The sequence below is a fragment of the Cavia porcellus genome, unplaced genomic scaffold (genome assembly GCF_034190915.1).
Source record: "Cavia porcellus strain 051 isolate PalLab524CR breed Dunkin Hartley unplaced genomic scaffold, mCavPor4.1 scaffold_10, whole genome shotgun sequence".
Lineage (NCBI taxonomy): Eukaryota > Metazoa > Chordata > Mammalia > Rodentia > Caviidae > Cavia > Cavia porcellus.
The window spans coordinates 54,294,717-54,314,666 of NW_026947493.1; the positions used below are offsets into that span (position 1 = coordinate 54,294,717).

The following is a 19,950-nucleotide window of genomic DNA, read 5'->3' on the forward strand; positions in this document are numbered from 1 at the left end:
TTGACTTTTATGTATTTTTCAACTTCTTTCTTTAATGTTCTGTAATTTTTACTATACAGGTTTATCATCCCCTTGTTTAGATTACTTCTTATATATTTAATTTCTCTGAAGCAATTGTAAATAGAATTGATTTGCTGATTTGTTTTCTGGTGAATTAGTTTTAGTATACAAGAGAATCTTTGATTCTTATGAATTAACTTTGTATCTTATTACTTCACTGTTTTTTTTCATGAGATCTGAAAGTATTTTGGTGCAATTTTTGGGTCTCTTTGTAAAGAATCATAATATCTACAAACAGAGATGATATGACTCCTTTTTCCATTCATATCCATTTTCATTCTTTCTCTTTCTGGCTTGCTCTGCTAGTCTTTCAAGATCTATATTGAACAGACATGTTGTTTCTGGTTTGAAAAGTAATTCTTTCAGTTTTTCCCCAATTACTGTGATGAGAGTAGCATGATATTTTATAAAGTATTCTATGGTGATTTAGGAAATTGCCCCCATCTAACATGTTGCTGGATATTTCCACTTAACTAGACTCACAACGAATCTCCAAAAGACTCTCTAGTATCCAGTGAGGCAGATTTTCTGAATCTTAGCTTAGTGATGAAACATATATCAAGTGATATTTGGTGATTACCAGATATCAAGGATTGATTACAGAGCAGGTGAACCTGCTGCAGAGCTCTACCTTGGCATTGGTTCTACTGAAAACCAGCAGCATTTTGTGTCATTCAGTAAATAGGTTGAAGTGGTTCACTCTGAAAGCAGTTCCTCAAAATCTAAAAAAGTTCAATAAGCAATGCAGTGCCTTTTGTGGTTATGGAAGAGTAAGATGTGAAAACTTAATCTTCACATTACATCTGTTTCTCATCATTGACCCTTAGAGTTTTCATTAAGATAGAAAATCTTTTAATTTTCTACCTTTTGAAATGAAAATGCGTGGGTAAATTATTATTTTCACCAGGTTCAATTAGCCTAATATCACTAATGTAGCAGAATAGTTTGATATATTATTGCAGGGAAAAGCAATCAAGGTACCTGTGGATTAAATTATGACAAAATTAAAGAATTTATCCAATAAGTAGGACAGTAAAAGTGTATTGTTGGCTTTCCCAACTGAAATAAAACTGATTTTACTTTTCTTTAGGAACATAGTTCTAAAGTATCATTTTTTAGGTGAATAGCTGTAAACCAAAAGCCAAAGGACATCTTAATTTTCTCAACAATAAAATCACATCTGGAATAGTAGCCACAGTTGGTGGTGTCACCAGACTATTCACACTAATCAATTGTGATTCTCCCAGATCCATGTGTTTTGAGCACAGGCCTAATGGATGTATTGAACAAGGATGTGGTAGAAAGTTTCCATTTTTTTATGTCCTTCAGGACTGCAGGAGTACAAGTAGAGACAGTTACAGTGGTTTCCACTTTATCTTTCCTTTCATAACATTCCTTATTTCATAGGCCAGGAAACATATAGAAATTCTCCAATTTCTGAATACGGCTAGAAATCAGAGAAATAACCACAGAACAGATTTGGGAACATATTGGCTCCACTTTGGGACAGACCTCAGCTAAAATTTTGTTGGCCATCTGACCTCTATGAGTCTCTTCTTCAATTTGTTGACCATTGTCCACAAGAATTAGTGTTAGTTCACAGCCAGTGTCCAGTAATCTCCTGAAGTGTGATTATTTTCCACTGTCTAAAGCAAAATCACATTAGTAAATAGCTACAGATCCCTTTAAAGAAGACAAAAGTTATCTACGTGGAATTTTGACAGTGCTGTAAGATTTTCCTCGAATGTTTCTAGATAGTCTTCCTTTCTTTTTGATACAGGGTCCCACTCTAGCTCAGGCTGGACTTGAACTCATTATGTAGTTTTCCTGCTGGCCTCAAACTGGTAGTAATCTTCCTACCTCAGAACTGAGTGCTGGGGGATCAGGTGTGCGAGCCACCACATCGGGCCAGTCTACTTTCATTAAAGAATGAAATTTTTAGGAATATAAATTGTGACAATCTGCAAATTTCTCTGCTTCACTATTTTGGTGACTTAAGGTAGAGTTCTGTCCACTAGACTTTGAATTCTTCCAAGTAAGAATTTAGTAGACTTCCCATCTATTTGTTTCTTAGGATACCATAATCAATTACCTAGAGCCATAGACCTCTGGTGAGCTGCAGTATTATAATCACTCTTTTGAGTCTGCTGTTCAGTACAGTAGGTTTATCCATCTGAAATTTGATATCCAATGTCAGTCAACATCTCTACCCTTGCTAACACTTGACCCCGACCCCATTATGCCCAGTTCACGTAGACACTTTCATTAAACAGTGGCAACGTCCATTGTAATTTCTGATTTACAGCCAAATATGAACACAGATCACTCAAGGGATGCTAAGTCTCACTTTATATCACATCACAATTTATTTCTTACAGTTGTATTAAAAGGTCCTTGGTGCACATCACTTACATCACAGTTCTAACATTATAACCTTTCTACAACTTTGAGTCTTTTAATCTACAACATCTAGGCAGTGCTGGCATTTTGACATAATTGAATTTCTGTCACCTCTGAGGTCTTTGTCACAATCAACAAACCAAACAAATTGCTAGAACCCATGAAGCCCATCAATCTTCTAGAGTCCATGTCAATAAGTTCAGTTACTCAATTTTACATTCCACCATGATGTCATACTTCTAAACTCCATGCCCACTTATTTCTTTATGTATAAATTCGTGCAAATGAGCAGTTCTTTTCTTGTGTGTTACATTTTATACATTACTGTTCTGAGTTCCAAATCTAGTTCTAGACCTTAAATGAGAGAAAGAACATACATCTAGTCATAATCTAGATGCAGAGATAGCTTGTGGAACCACTATCTCCTGACAGTAATCATGGTAATCAGCAATGCTCTGCAAAGCAATAATGGATTATTCAGAAAGAGCAGAACCAACTTCCTTAGATAGAGGAGGCATGGCTGCTTCTATTGGCAAAGAAAACTTTTCAATAATTAAGAATTTGATATTCTCATTTTCATTGGCTTCTATATATATGGTATAATCTGATTTCAGTTTTCAGGATCCCATTCCTTCCCAATAATTTTAACAGAAGATAACAAGTGTTGAAAATTCATTTTGTATTGTAATTCAGTCACTGAGGGTTTAATTTTCTGAAATATGAATTATGTGACTGTAAAAGATAGGGATTTATTGCAAGGGATGAGGTGAAGCTTTCAGGTCATTTATGTGGATCTTGGAGTGGAATTTGAAATCTTGAACTCATCCCACTTTCCTACTACTCTAGAACATTCAAGACTAATGGTCCAATTCCATTATCCTCCTTAGTTTTACAAAGCAGACATAAAATAGCAAATACATGGTAACTTCTGTACTCATTTTCTACAAATATATTATTAATAGTGTCTTTTCTATACCTCTTTGCCATATTATTCCATGGATTGTTAATGCCTTCGTCATTGGAAATAGTCATTTGTTGTAATTTTAAATTTCATTTTGAAAGACAGAATATCATTCTGAAAATTATGTACTTTTAAAACAATGTCCAGTACCAAAAATCTCTGTTAGAGTTCATCCAGAGAAAGAGAAGTAGGAGATATATGTAAGAAATCATTTTTTAGGTGAATAGCTATATACCAAAAGGCAAAGGACATCTTAATTTTCTCAACAATTGAAGCAATGGTTTATATGACTGTGGGGACTGACTCTACAGAGCAGGACATTAAACAGCTCAAGCTGGAACTCTTGGATTTGGAATTCTGTTGCAAGAAACAGAGAGAATTGCTTGTGTCTGAAGTTTCACCACTGCTTTTAGGCTCTTCAAATGATTGATTAAGAGCCTACCAAACTGTCTAGGACAATATTCCTTACATAAAATTAACTGATTATTGACTTCTTACATATTCAAAGCACCTTCACGTTAACCCTTGGATTAATATTTATGTGGATATCTCAAGTCTGTAGTCAGTGAGGTTAGCACATCAAAAAGTCTATCAGAATTCTACATCATAAAACTTCATTTTTTAAAATTTTTATTTTGAAAATAATAAAACCAAATGAGAAAAAAATTGGGTCACTCAAAATGAAAAGATAGACATAGTAATGATTTAAAACCACAATACAAGGTGATCTACAATGGTTACAATTATGTCTCTTGTTATATTAAATAGAATTGCCCATATCATCCGGTACAATAAAATTGAACATAGCAGTACAGAATAAAATCAATAAAAACAAAACATTGGGGATGCTATAGGACTTCAAAAGAGGGTGATTGTCAAACCAGAATGGGTATCATAGTGAATCTTTATTGTCTTCAGAATAGTTGCCTATACACTCAGACTTGATACTATCAAACATTACATATTCAAATAAAATCAGTTAAGACAAGAAAGCAATCAAACAAAACATTCAAATAATATCAGTCCAAAAATGGCAGTGAAAGCAATACAGGGCTTCAGATTAAGTTAATAAAAACTTAAAAATGGTTACTGTAGTATATCCTGCTATCTTTGGAATAGCTATCTATGCCCACAAATATAGTACAAGTAGACAAATTAGAAGAGACTATAACCAAACAAAACAGAATGACGAAAACAATATGGATTTCAAATCATGATACAGGATTAACAATGTCCTCTGCCTTTCCCTTTTCAAACAATGCTCTTCTTTTTTTTGTTTTTTTTATTGTTTTTGTTTTTTATTTAATTTGTTTAGTTTTTTTTCATTTTAAAGAGATTAAGACAAAAGAGGGCAAAATAAAGCATATCAGAACAATGTAAGCAACACAGTACTTTACCACAGGACAACCCGATATTAACAGTAGCTACCATAATGTCTTTTTCTTTGAAATAGTTGAGCATACCTTCACATACAGTAATATCAAACATAACAAAATAGTATAAAACCACTGAAGAGAATGAAAGTATTACAGGGTATTCAGAACCAAATAACAGAAAGTGAACAATGGCTACTATATTATCTCATTTTCCATAAAAAATTTGTTTATACTATTACACATATTAAAATCCAATAAGATACAACATGATAGAACCAGTGGAAACATAAGAACAAAAGCATGGTAGGACTTAAAAGCAAGATGATAGCACTAGCTATTATAATCTCTTCAAAATATCTGTTCATATCATCACACATAATAAAATCAAATACAACAGAATAAAACCATTCCAACTAATGAATGAAAACATAAGGCTTCAAAGCAAAGTAATTAGGAATCATTATTACCATAAAATCTTATGTACTCTTACCATTTCTTACACTAGGGAGACTATAAAGTATTTATACATGTGAGTTTGATTTATTTCACTTATGAATATGGTCTCAAGTTGCATCAATTTATTTATAAATATCTCAATGTCATCATTCTTTATAGCTGAGTATTGTACAAAAATACCATTGTACAAAAATACCACGTCTTTTTTTTATCCATGCCTCAGTTGGTGGACACTTAGGATGTTTCCAAGATCTGACTATTACAAATTGTGCTGCTAGAAACATGAGTGTACATCTATCACTGTGGTATGATATTTTCAGTTCTTCTGGGAATATGCCTAGAAGTTGAATAACTGGGTCAAATGGGACTTCTAATCCCAGGTTTTTGAGTAATGTCCAGACTGACCTCCACAGTGGTTGCACCAATCTACACTCCCACCAACAGTGCAGGAACACTCCTTTTTCCCCTGAAGCCTCTTCAGCATTTGTTGTTGGTAGTTTTCTTGATTCTGGCCACTGTTTCTGGAGAGAGATGAAATCTCAGTGTGATTTTAATTTGCATTTCTCTGATGACTAATGATGCTGAACATTTTTTCATATATTTATTTGACATTCGTGTTTCTTCATTTGAGAACTGTGTATTCATCTCAGATGCTCATTTTTGGGTTGGGTCTTTAAATTTGGGGGTCTAATTTTTTTTAATTCTTCATATGTTTTAGACAGAAGTCCTTTGTCTGAGAGAGAGTTCTAAGATATTTTTCCCAGTTTGTGGGTTTTCTTTTCACTATGCTGGAGATTTCTTTTGACATGCATAAACTTTTTAATAAGACCTGATCCCAGCTATTGGTTCTGGGAAGTAGTTCCCATGCGGTTTGATTCTTGTTCATGAATTCTCTACCTACCCCTATAATTTCAAGATTTTTAGCTAATTTTTCTTCCAACAGATTTAGTGTTTCTGTTTTAATATTTAGATCTTTGTTCCATTTAGATTTTAGTTTAGTACAGGGTGATAGGCATGAGTCTAGTTTTACTTTTTGGCATGTGGAGAGCCAGTTTTTCCAGCACCATTTATTAAAGAAACTGTTGTTCTTCCAATGAACACGTTTGTCCCCTTTATCAAAGATAAGGTGGCTGAGTGTGTTTGTAGTTGTGGTTGTATCTTCTAATCTATTCTATTGATCTTCACATCCATTTTTATTCCAGTATTCCAGTTGATTTTATTACAGTAGCTTTGCAGTATAACTTCAAGTCAGGGACTGTGATGCCTCCTGCCTTGCCCTTGCTGCTTAGAATTGCCTTTGCTATTCTAGGTCTCTTCTGATTGCAGATGAATTTTAAGAGTGATTTCTCTAGCTCTATGAGGTATATTGATGGTATTTTCGTTGGGATTTCATTGACTCTGTACAACAGTTTTGGGGAAATGGCCATTTTCACAATATTTATTCTTCCTATCCATGAACAAGGGATGTCTTTCCATATTCTGAGATCTTCTTCGATTTCTTTTTCAGGATATTATAACTTTCCCTGTATAGATCTTTTACTTCTTTCATGAGATAAATTCCTAAGTATTTCGTTTTTTAAATACTAGTGCGAAGGTGTGGCTTTTCTCATTTCTCTCTCAGTGATTTTGTTGAAGGTATAAGAAATGCAATTGATTTTTGAGTATTTACTTTGTATCCAGCTACCTTGCTCTTCTTTTTCCAGATGTTTGAGGTGTAGCATCAGGTTACTTATTTGTATTCGTCTTGTTTTCCTGATGTGGGAACTCAGTGCAATAAATTTTCCTCTGAGGACGGCTTTCATTGCATCCAACAGATTCTAGTAAGTTGTATTTGAATTTTCCTTTGCTTGTAGGTATTGTTTAATTTCTTCTTTAATTTCCCCAGTGACCCACTGATTCTCTAGATCTATGAGGTATGTTGATGGTATTTTAATTGGGATTGCTTTGAATCTGTATAACAGTTTTGGGAGAATGGCCATTTTCACAATATTTATTCTTCATATCCATGAGCAAGGGATGTCTTTCCATTTTCTGAGATCGTCTTCAATTTCTTTTTTCAGTGTATTATAATTTTCATATATAGATCTTTCACTTCTTTTGTGAGAATACTTCCTAAATATTTCATTTTTTTGGTTGCTAGTGTGAAGAGTGTGTCTTCTCTATTTCTCTCTCTGTGATTTAATTGTTAGTGTGCAGAAATGCTATTGATTTTTGAGTACTGATTTTGTATCCAGCTACATTGCTAAATTTATTTATTATATCTAGGAGTCTTTCAATGGAGTTTTGGGGGTCTTCTATGTAAAGTATCATATCATCTGCAAATAATGATAATTTAACTTCCTCTTTTCCTACCTTTACTCCATTTATTTCTCTCTTTTGTCTAATTTCTCTACCTAGTATTTCCAGTACTATGTGGAATAGGAGCAGTGATAAGGGACATCCTAGTCTTGTGCCTAATTTTAAGGTAAAGGCCTTCAATTTTTGGCCATTTAATATGATGCTGGCTGTTGGTTGGTCATAGATGGCCTTTATCATATTGAGGTAAAGGCCATCTATTCCAATTTTCTGTAAGGTTCTTATCATGAATGAGTGTTGGACCTTATAAAAAGCTTTTTCTGCATCTATAGAAATGATTGTGTGATTCTTACTTTTGGCTCTATTGATACGGTGAATTACATTTATTGATCTATGTATGTTGATCCCTGCATGTCTGGGATGAATTCCACTTGGTTGTGTATAATCTTCTTGATGATTTGCTGCATCCTGTTTGCCAATATTTTATTGAGGATTTTTGCATCTATGTTCATTAGGGAAATTGGCCTGTAATTCTCTTTTTTAGTTGAGTATATCTCAAGTTTTGGTCCTTGAGTAATATTTGTTTCCAGGAATGAGTTAGGAACAATTACTTCCCTTTTGATTTCATTGAAGAGTTTGAGGAGTGTCAACATTAAGTCTTCTTTATATTTCTTGTAGAATTCTGCAGTGAATCTGTCTGGGCCTGGGCTCTCCTTTGTAGGTAAGGACTTAATTACATTGTCAATTTCATTAATAGAAATTGGGTTATTCAGGTGTTTTACATCTTCTTGACCCATCTTTGATAGTTCATATGTTTCTAGGAATCTGTCCATTTCGTATGTCTTTGGTATCGACCTTATGAGAGTAGAAGTTTTTGAAATAGGTGTTGATGATCTTCTGTATTTCCACAGAGTCTGTAGTGATTTTATCTTTTTCATTCCTTATTGCATGAATTTGAGCTTTTTATTTCCTTTTTTAAAATAAGATTGACCAGGGGCTTATCAATTTTATTTGTTCTTTCAAAGAACCAACTCTTTGATTCATTGATTCTTTGTGTTGTTTTCTTAGTCTCTTTTGCATTGATTTCTGCTCTGACCTTTAAAATTTCCTTCCTTGTTTTGGCTTTGGGCTTGATTTGCTCTTCTTTTTCTAGATGTTTGAGGTGTAGCATCATGTTGTTTATTTGTGTTCATTCTGTTTTCCTGATGTGGGAACTCAGTGCAATAAATTTTCCTCTGAGGACTGCTTTCATTGCATCCCACAGATTCTAGTAAATTTGTATTTGTATTTTTGTTTGCTTGTAGGTAATGTTTAATTTTCTCTTTAATTTCCCCTGTAAGCCACTGATTGCTCAAAAGTGTATTATTCAACTTCCATATGTTTGTGGGGTTTTGCAGTTTCTTTTATCATTAATTTCTAGATTCATGGCACTATGATCTGATGACATGCATGGGATAATTTTAACTCTTTTGCATTTACTTAAATATGTTCTGTGGGCTAGTATATGGTCCATTTTAGAGAATGCCCATGTACTGCTGAGAAGAATGTATGTTCTTATGTTATTGGATGGAATACTATATACCTATCAATTACGTTTGTTCATAGGAGTGATTCAGTTGTGTTATTTCTTTGCTGATTTTCTGTCTGGTTGATCTGTCCCTTAGTGTCAATGGGGTGTTAAAGTCTCCTGTTACAATTGTGCTATTGCTTATTTGATTTTTCATTTCTGTTAATACTTGCTTTGTATAGCAAGGTGCTCTGGAATTTGGTGCATATATATTTAAGATTATTATTTCTTTTTCTTGAAGTTTTCCCCTAACTAGTATGTAGTGACTGTTGTATCCCAAAAATGAGCCCCCAAAATGCTGTCCAAAAATGGGGAGAGATGTCTTATTTATCCTGGCACTAGCAACACAGTCAAGTTGGATTTCGCAAAACTGTGTAACTAGCTTATAATTTTGAAAGACTTTTATAGAAAGGACAATTAAGAAGACTTTTGTTTCCCTTTGCTTGAGGATGGAGAAGTTTTGCAGGATTTATAATCTTTGGTCAGCTAAGGAATGAGGAAGACCTTTGTTTCTCTTTGCTTGAGGACAGAAAAGTTTCACAGAAATTTACAATCTTTGGTCAGCCAAGGAAATGAGGATGACCATTGTTTTACTTTGTTTGAGGACAGACAAGAGTCCCAGAAATCTAGTCCTTTGTCAGCTAATTTTAGCACTTAATTTTAGATAACATCTGTCCTTTGCAGAGGGGAACAATGGTTAACATATTAATCAGGTCACCCAGGAAGATGGAGCATACAGAACAGTCTGAAGGTGCTACAGTTATTTTATAACAATGTGGTCAGTGCCCCAGGGTGTCCAGCTGTAGAAAATAGTTGCATTTGCAAAGGGAATTAACAGGTAATTTGGTCATATAACTTGGGCATTGGCAAACATAAGAAGGATGACAAAGCTCTTTTTGCTAGTGTACAGCAGTGACCTATATCTCTTCAGATCATTTTTGGTTTGAAGTTCACTTTGTCTTCAAACAGAATAGCTACTCCCATTTGTTTAGGAGGGGTTCCTGTTGCATGAAGTATTGTTTTCCATCCTTTGACTTTCAGTCTATAAGCTTCCTTTTGGGTTAGATGGGTATCTTGTAGACAGCATATGGTTGGATGTTGTTTCTTGATCCACTCTGCCAATCTGTTTCTTTTAATTGGTGAATAGAGACCATTTACATTAATGGTTATAACTGTTATATATTGGTTTACTGTTGACATGTAATCTTTCTGCTGTGGCATCTTTATCTTTCTATTCTGTTTAATTGTCTGCTTTGCTTAGTGGTTTTTTCCTATGTGTATTTAGAATGCCTTTCAATATTCTTTGCAGCGTTTTTTTGTTTGTTTGTTTGGTTGGTTGGTTGTTTTTTGTTTTTTGTTTTTGGTGGTCATGAAGCTCTTCAACTGTTCTTTGTCATGGAAGTATCTTATTTCTCCATCAACTTTGAAGCACAGTTTTTCAGGGTACATCAATCTAGGTTGGAATTCCTTTTCCTTTAGGATCTGAAATACTTTATTCCATGCTCTTCTTGACTTCATTGTTTGTGTTGAGACATCTGCTGTGATTCTGATATGTTTTCCTTTAATGTGATCTATCTTTTCTCTCTAACAGTTTTTAATATTCTATTCTTATGTTGAATTTCTGGGATGGTAATTATCATATGTCTGGGTGTAGTTTTCTTTTGGTTATGGCTCTTTGGAGTTCTATATGCTTCACTAATCCTTATGTCAGTTTTAATTCTCATGTTTGGGAAATTTTCAGCTATTACTTCTATAAATAGCTTCTTGATATCATTTGTGTTGTCCCCTTTTTTTTCATTTATCCCTATCAATTTTATGTTGTTTTTCTTTGCACTATCTTGGACCTGCTGAATTATTTCCTGATTCCTTGTTATTTTTAAAAGCTCTTTCCTCTCCTGTTCATTAGTTGCAATCTTGTCTTCAATGTCTGAAATTGTATCTTCACTTATGTTGAGGCAGTTTTGACAACATTCAATGGAATTTTTGATTTCCTGTATATCTCTTTGAATCTGCTTCATGTATTCTGTTTGTTTCTTCTATTGTTCATCCAGGGATCCTATTTTGTTGCTTTGTTCATCTAATTTTTTAACTATCTTCTTTAGATGTGTTTTATCATTTCTTGTTTTACTTGGGATATTATTTCTAATTTGAATTCCTTTACAGCTTCCTAGAGTTGCTTCTTTATTTCAGGTACTATTATTTCAGGTGTATGGCATATATTTTCTTCTATGTACATGACTCCTAGGTTTTCTTGGGATGGGCTGGAGGTTTGAGATTGCGTTTTGGTCTTTCATCTTGTCATTTTCCTATATTTCCATGTTTCAAGTGATTTTCCAAAGCTTCCCTGGGGTGTGCTGGAAATCGCCTTCTATGCCCTCAGCTCCTGGGACTGAATGGAAGTTTTGCTGAGCATGGCTTAGTCAGGCCCACAGGACCTGCCGCACCACCCCTGTGTTCCAGGAAGCTGGACAGGCTCCTAACCACTGTGGGAGATGGTCCAAATCTCTCCCCAGGCTAGCACTGCAGCACTGGAACTCACCTCATATGCCCTCAGCTCCCTGATTGAAGAAGGTCCCTGGGAATGATCTAATCAGGCCCACAAAACTTCCAAAGCCTAGTCTAGTGTGGCTGGAAGCTGAGTGGGTGCTTAACTGCTGGGACTGATGATCTTAAATTCTCCCAGGATCCGTGCTGGTGTGCTGGAACTTGCCTCAGGCAGCCCAGTTCCCCAGATTGAAAGAAGGTTACTGGACATGGCCCAGCTAGGCCCTCAAAACCCACAGAGCCCAGTCTAGTGTGGCTGGAAGCTAGGCGGATCCTTAACCACTGGGGGCGATAATCTTAAACTCTTGGTTCTGCTGTGCTGGAACTCATCTCAGGCAGCCCAGTTCCCCAACAACGGCTACACTTTCACTTTCACAGGGCACATTTTCCATCCCACTAACTCCTTTAGTTTTTAGATTAGGAAGGCAACTCGCTAATTACCTATGTGGTTTTGAACCTTTTTACCCCTGAGTTTGTTCTCAAGTTGTGTCTATTTACCTATAAGAGCCTTAAGATTTTTTTTCCTTATAAACTGAGTAGTTCTCCATTCTATAAAAATGTTATGTTTTTCCAACCAAACAGCAGCTGATGGGTGAGCTACCCCATTTTTTCTGGTTCCTTGTCACATAGAGCATTATTTACTCATCTTTGACTTTCAGTCCATAAACTCTCTTTCAGGTTTATTATATTTCTTACATAGAGCATCTTGATGGTCTATATGGTCTATCTCCTGATGTTTCTTTTTATTTGTGTATTGAGGCCATTTATGTTAGTCATTATGACCAACCTTCTCTGCCTCATCTCTGCCGTGCTATTTTTCTGCCATTGGTTATGTACTTTTCCCCTTCATTCCACTGTCTGTCCCATTCAGTGAGCCCCCTCTGCCACTGTTATTGAAACCATGGTCTTTTTTCTCTCTCTGTCTCTAGAATGTCCTTCAGTATCTTCTGTAGGGTTGGATTGGTGGTCACGAACTCTCACAGTTCTTCTTTGTCATGGAAGCATATTGTTTCTTCACTAATTTTGACAGATAATTTTGTGAGGTACATCAGTCTGGGTTGGAGGTTTTTTCCTTTCAGGGCTTGTGATACTTTGCTTCAAGCTCTTCTTGATTTAATGGTTTGTGTCAAGAAGTTTGTGATGATTCTAACAGGTTTTCCTTTATAGATGATGCTTCTTTTCTCAGACATCTTTTAGTATTCTGTTTGTGTGTTGGATTTCTGGGATCTTGATTATTTATATGCCTGGGTGTAGATCTATTTTGGTTATAGCTGGCTGGAGTTCTGTATGCCTCATATATCATGATATCATTTCCTTTTCCTAAGTTTGGTAAGTTTTCTTTATTTCTGTAAATAAGCTTTGTATTTCATTTGTGTTTACCACTGCTTAGGCACTCACATTTTTTAATTTTAAGTTATAGATTCTCTTGTTATCTTCTAGCTTTTGCATTGTTACTTCCTTGTTATTTATAAAAGATCTTTCCTTTTACAATTGCAGACTGCAAACCTATCTTCAAGGTTTGATAGTCTAGTTTCTTTCAAGCAGTTTTTCAGCTTTCAATAGAGTTTTTAATTTCTTGGTAATCTCTTTTAATGTTTTATGTATTCTAGTTTTTTCATATTCTTCATTAAAAGTTTCCCTCCTTTTCTCTGCTCCTCCATTCTTGTAACTATGTCTTCTTGAGAGGTGCTTAGCATTTCTTTTATTATTTTTCTTATATCTTCCTTTACTTGTATTACTATTTCTGTTTTGAGTTCTTTTATAATTGCATGAAGATGTTTTTTTTTTTTTTTTTCAAGTTCTGCTTCTTCAGAAACTGCAGGTTTGCAAACCCTGATCTCTTCTGTGTTTACCTCTCCTGGGCAAGTAACCTTTGGGTTCGAGGCTAGAGACTTTCTTTTATTTCTTCCTCTTGTCATGTTTCTGCTATCTTCCACACAAGTGGGTAGTGGGTGTCCCCAGCCCTTCTTGTACTGGTTACAATTACTCTGTAGTGTGCTGACTGGGATTTCTGCCCTCCACAGTCTGCTGGTGATCACTGAAGTACAAACAGAGCAGGACAGGCTGGCCCCTCCCTTCTGAGCTGGTCAACCCCTGGGAGTCTTCACCATGTTAGTGTGTCCAGATGGGGCAGTTAGGGGTAGTTTCAGGGAAACCCCACCCTTACCCATTAGATGGCACATGGGGCGCAACTCGTCCAAGGAATTCTCACCAATCTGCTCTGCATTAGAAGGGGCTGACTGAAGCCACTGTAGTTCTGGTTCTGGGATTATCCTGCCCAACTCCAAAATGGCACCCAGCCAATCACCCACTGCCACAGGAGGACTGAATTCACTGCATTCACAGCGAGACAGTGCAGATCTCCGAGCCAGTGCTGTTCTCTGCTCTGCCGCTCCCCTCCACTACTGCATCCTTCTGCTAAGGCCCTTGGGCTTGCCAAACCTTACTTCACCACAACCACAAGTCTTTAGATTCCAGCAGCACCTTGCACACTGTGGGACTGGCTCCAGTGAGAGAGTCTCAGGCTAGTCTTTTGTCCATTTTTTTCCTTTCCTTTTCTTTCCTTTTCTTTTCTTTTCTTTTCTTTTCTTTTCTTTTCTTTTCTTTTCTTTCTTTCTTTCTTTCTTCCTTTCTTTTCCACTTTAGTTTCTTCCTGGGTTGAGAGGATCCATCTCCTTCTATCTGGTCTTCTCTAAGATTGTATATTCCATTATCTGAGCAGCTTCTCTCAGAGAGACTCTTTATTTTGCTGCTTACTGATCTGCCATCTTCCCAGCTTCTCCAAAAGTTTGTTTTCATCATAAAATGAGTAATAAGCAACCCACTAGTTGGCACCATTTTTCTTGTTTTAATGAATTGAGTTTTCCTTTCGGTTCTTAAAGAAACTCCCACAAATGGCTACATATTAGTAAATTTAGTGCAAGAGAGTATATAGCATAATTAAGTTAAATATCTATAGGAGAAATGCTATTCCAAATGTTAATGATATGTAGATATTATAATGTTAAATATGACTGAAAAGTATTTCATATTGCATGCCTATTATTATATTTTATAAAATAATTGAAATGTCATAATGCTAAATGAAATAAAGCAAGAAGGAATGTCTGCATGATTGAGCTCCTTTATTTTGTAGAAAAAATTTAAGTTTAGATAAAACAAGTGCACATGATAAGTATACAATTGCAGATTCACAAATAATTGCAGTAATTTTGTGTAAAATGTGATATAGAGGAAATGTCTCTAAAATCAACTTTTAGTGTCCCCTTAAAGCATATAATAGCAATTACATTTTTAAAAATTTGTGCATTGAAAAACTGAAAAGGTTGTAAATACTCATTTTTAATTGTTCCAGAGAACATATTTTTCTCTTTTTCGCTTACTTTTGACTTTTAAATTGAATTAATATTTTTGGTATTAAATTTAATTCATTTTACAGTGAATAGATGTTATAAACATATTTTAGTTTTCATTTATTGAGGCATATCCATTATTTTCACATATGCTTAAAATGTTGAAATTATTTAATTTTGGCACATTCTTAGTTTATTTAAAATTTTCCTATAAACTCTGTCTAAAATATGTATTAGAATTTTCTTAAAGAAACTGGTTGACAATGTTTTCCTCATCAGAAGGGATTCATGAGAGTGACAGAAAATCAACTCATGCAAGGAGGTTCTATCAGGAGATTTGGAACATGGAAGGAAACAGATATTGGAATATGGAGTTTATTAGTCTCTTGCCCATTACTCAGACTCAAATCCTCCTAAAACTTAAAGGAGGAGAGACTATGGAAGTGTGTATTTCTGGTTCCAGTCATGCTCCAGTGACCTCCCACCTCCAACAAGGCCTACCTCTGAACATATAAATTAGACAGAACATTTCAGTTTATTTCATAACATTCTCTTCCTAGTCCATTAAAAATTCATGTTCAGTCTCATTACATTAAACATATGTAGTCTATTTCTAGAAGTTGTCAAAGTTTTAATAGTTTCAGGAGTGCCAAAAATTCCAAGCCTAAAATCTCCAGGTGATGAACAAGGCAAACTCTTGGCTGAAGGCCTCTATAAAATAAAGCAAGTTTATATATCTCCAATATACCATGGTATAGGGTAAATATTCTCATTCCAAAGTGGAAGAATAGAATAGAAAGAAATCAGACTCTATCAAATCAAAACCCAGGAGAAAAAAGGAAATCCTGTAACTACGTGTCTAGCACCCAAGCAGGCTGTGGGGAGAGGTAAGCACTCTGTCCTGCTGATGACAGTCCACATAACATTTCTTTGGGAAAACACTGCCTGTTTTTTTTTTTTTTTTTTTTTTTTTCAGCAGCTATGCCACATTCATGTGGCATCTCTAACATTCTGGGGTCTAAAAATGCGACTTTGACATCACTTTACACATCAGCTTTAGGGTCTTTTGTCAGTGACTCTGATCTTACCACTCAGGTTTTGTCTGTCCTTCTTTTGAAATCTGGGTGGAAGTTTCCATGATCCCACATTCTGCATTCTAAATATCTTGAAACCAGCATCACATGAATGGCATCCAAGTCTGCCTTCAGCTTGAGGAGGAGCTCCTTAGACCATGGCTGCAGTGGTCTCTGGGGGAAAACTTCCCTAGGTGGTCCTGAATAAGCAGGGTACCTGGGACTCTCTTTTCAAAACAAAATCTTTCAAAAGAGATTATCTTTTTTCATTCTTGAGTTTGGAAAGGATGAGATCTGACCAATTCCTGAAGGATGCCTTCACTATCTTTTGTAAAAAGTACTTGAGTTACTTTTAATGCTAATCTTTTAGTAACTGTTCTCCTTGGATCCGATTTTTCAGGCATTTCCTTTCTGTTGAAACACCAAACTTTTCACATCTTTAAGCTCTACTTTTCCCTTCCAATTTATACTATAATTATAGCTAAAAGCATCCAGCAAGACCTGTACCACAGCCTAACTGTACGACTGCCTTGACATTTCCTGTGCCAGAGCAATTAGACCACTGCCATTAATCTCAGTCTCCTGTAAAGTCTTAGACATTTGCAAAATCTAGACAAACTCTGTGTAACACATATGGCCTGTAGTCTAGTTACTAATTAGAGTTCTTATTCCCAGCTGAAACCTAATCATGGCCTCTACTACCTGCATTCCTATCACCATTCTGATCTTATAAAATCTAAGTAGAATTTCCCATAAGCTTATAGCATTCTAGGGCCTCTCCAGCCTACATCTCCAAACCTGCCCCAAACTTCTTCATGGATCACTTCCAAAGGCTTCTGAACTACATGGTCAGGGATAATCACAGCAAAGATTCCATTATGGTATCAAAATTTATATAATTAGTGCTCCCTAGAGCAACAGAATTGATAAAAAATATATGCATAAGTATGGAAGGGGAGTTATCAGGTAGTCTTAGTGAATCATAGACAGAAGAGCTCTCAATGGCCCTTGGTCCATTAGAAAGCCAGAGAACCAAGTAGCTGCTCAGTCCAAGAAGAACATACAGTAAAAAAAGGATCCAGGATGAAGCACCAGTTCAAGACTGAGGTTCTGGAAACTCCTTGGAGAATCATTAGTGCTAGTAACTGTTAGAGGGTTGAAAAAAATGGAGACTTGTAGTCTGATGTCCAAAGGCAAAGGCAGCAAAGGGCACAACTACTGGGAAGATTAGATATCTATAAAATGGGTGTGCTTTCTTCTTCTTTTCCTTTTGATTCCATCTAGGCCACAAGCCTACTGGTTAGTTCTGCCGACACCTGAAGTGCATCTTTCCTCCTCAGTGTGCTGACCTATGTGTAAAATCTCCCTGTGCAGACACACTCAGACCTGTGCTTTACTGACCTGCCAGGCTTTGCATACTCCTGTGGAGATGACATGCCAAAATGAAGAGTTATACTGAGATTTCTTTTTTCCCCATCATTCTACTGTTCCCACTGAGGAAATGTGTTAAACACAATGTGTTTCTTTGAGTTCTAATAAATTCTCTTCCCCTTGGCCACTAAGCTTATTGTTAGTAATTGATAAATGCAGTTTTTATTTGCCTTGGAGTTCTTCATGATTTCTTATTATAGTCAATAAATACTGCCCTGAATTTTATACAAAAAGTAATTTATATAAAAATATATTTGTTTTCAAATTACCAAAAGAAAAACATGTTTTGAAATTATCAACTGATAATTGGTAATATTTGTAGATCTATGAAGAAGATATTAAAAATAAGACTATGGACTTGTGTTGCTTTCACACTGGAGGTGTGCAGATTGCCTTCCAGCTGGGAGTAGGAGAGTGATAAACTATATCATGCATTAATAGCACAAACAGTCTGCATATTGCTGGTGAGAACATGGAATAGATGAGGGTGGAAGACAAACTGCTGAGGGATAAAATGACTGGATAGCTGTTATAGAAACAATAATGGCGTTTGAGATTATGTATGTATCGAAATTCTTATGACTGCCCTAAAAATTTGTGCAAGAAAAAGTGCAAAAGGCTACAATACTCCACTTCTAGTAATGAGAAAAAAATGTGAAAGTCTTGACAGTGGTTCTGAAAAAACTCTCATCTCCTTAATGCTGGAGCAAATAAACTGAGAACCAATATCGAGACAGGATTATGAAAGTTACAGTTTCAAAGTCCATGAGAAATGCAATTTCATCAGGTCTCATGGTAAGAAAAGGGCACTGCAAAGGAATGAATGCGATTCCAGAAAACATGATGGAAAATTCTGGCAGCTAGAAGACTGATAATTTTGCATTTCAAAATTTCCCTTGTCTTTCATCTTAGAGCTCTGTGATTATACTCAGCACAGCGAAATACCATAGCTTACTCTTGTCAAGTGGAACTATTGATAAATTTTTTCTCCCTTAATCTCAGATGAATCATGTTCAATCACAAGGTCTTTCCTTTATGAAAGTCAGTATGTGAAAGCACATAGACCAACTTTGTTTAACTGCAAGAATATCTTTACCACTCAAGTTTTTCCATTTGAAAAAGAAAATTCTAAAAATATTCCTGAGAGTTTAACCTCACGGTGCATAATGCATAATGCGTAATGCTATTCTCTTGAATAGCTTTATTACATGAAATCTGATATTTTACGATTTAATTTAAACCCCCAAATCAATGGAATTAATCAGATTGGGATTTTCTAATGAGACTTGATCTACTCAGGTAAGCTCTTAAAAGGGTATAGAGTAGGAAAATGCGAAGAGTTAGAGACAAACTCTGTGCAGCTTTGAGGATAAAAGCAAATAATTATAGATAAATTACAACAGAAGGAAGTCACATTTAGAGTCTGAAAGTCTCAGCACTACAACTGCCAGGAATTGCATTCTACCAACAATTGGAAAGAAAACCTCACATGCCAAATGAGCAGCCAGCCCAGCTGATGCATTAATTTCAACCTAAGAAGTTGATGAGACAACACAGCTGAGCCATTTGTACTTCTCACCTATGGATCTATGAGATAGTATATGGATAATGCATGTGTTGAGCTGCTAAATTTGTGTTGGTTTATTTATTTTTTTGTACCAGGGTTCAAACCCACAACCTTGCACTTGCCAGGCAAGCACTTATGAGACTGAGCTAAATCCTTGCCCTGTGTTGTTTTATTATGTAACAATAGAAAACTCATTCAGTGCCTGTGATGATCTGTCCTAATTCTGTGGGAGATGATACAGGGTCATTGTTTAGCAATGGGTTGTTAGGTGATAAGACTTTTCCACTTCAAAAAGGCTAAATGCCACACAAAAACCACACCTATATTTATAGATACTAGAATTTGAAAAGCTGGTAGAGATCAAATATAGCCTCCATAACTTTATGTGAGGAAAAATGGGTATTAGAATAATTAATGAGTTTGTTCCAAATTATGCATCCAGCTAAAGGCCAACATACATCAAGATTTCAGTTAGAATTTTTGTTTCTTTTAGTCAAGAGAAGTAAATGAAAGGGAACTGAGAGATAAAGGGATGGGAGAAGAACAATCAGAAGAGGGAACGAAATAAAATAATTAAGATGTGCTATGTACACAGACTAACTTCCCATGATGAATGTTAATTTCTGTGTGCTGCAAACATGTACAAATAAAATAAAGAGAAATAAAAAAATTTTTTAAAAATATTTCTAAAGTTTACTAAAAGCTAAAGAATTAGTGATATGCAGAGAGTGACTCAGATACTGTGATACATTGCCCTGAGTCCAATAGCAATAAAGGATTTGTTTGTCCAGTGGCTGAAAGTACTTCCAAGAGCCATACTTCAACTTCTAGCCTTCCCAGATACTGTTTCTCTGAGCTGGAGAAACT

The 19,950-nt window shown here is 35.6% G+C and overlaps 1 protein-coding gene across 13 annotated transcripts in view; it reads left to right on the plus strand.

Annotated features, from left to right (window-relative positions):
- LOC106025858 (histone H3.v1-like) overlaps positions 1-19,950 on the plus strand; it is a 311,126-nt gene that overhangs the window by 137,638 nt on the left and 153,538 nt on the right. The window lies entirely within an intron of this gene.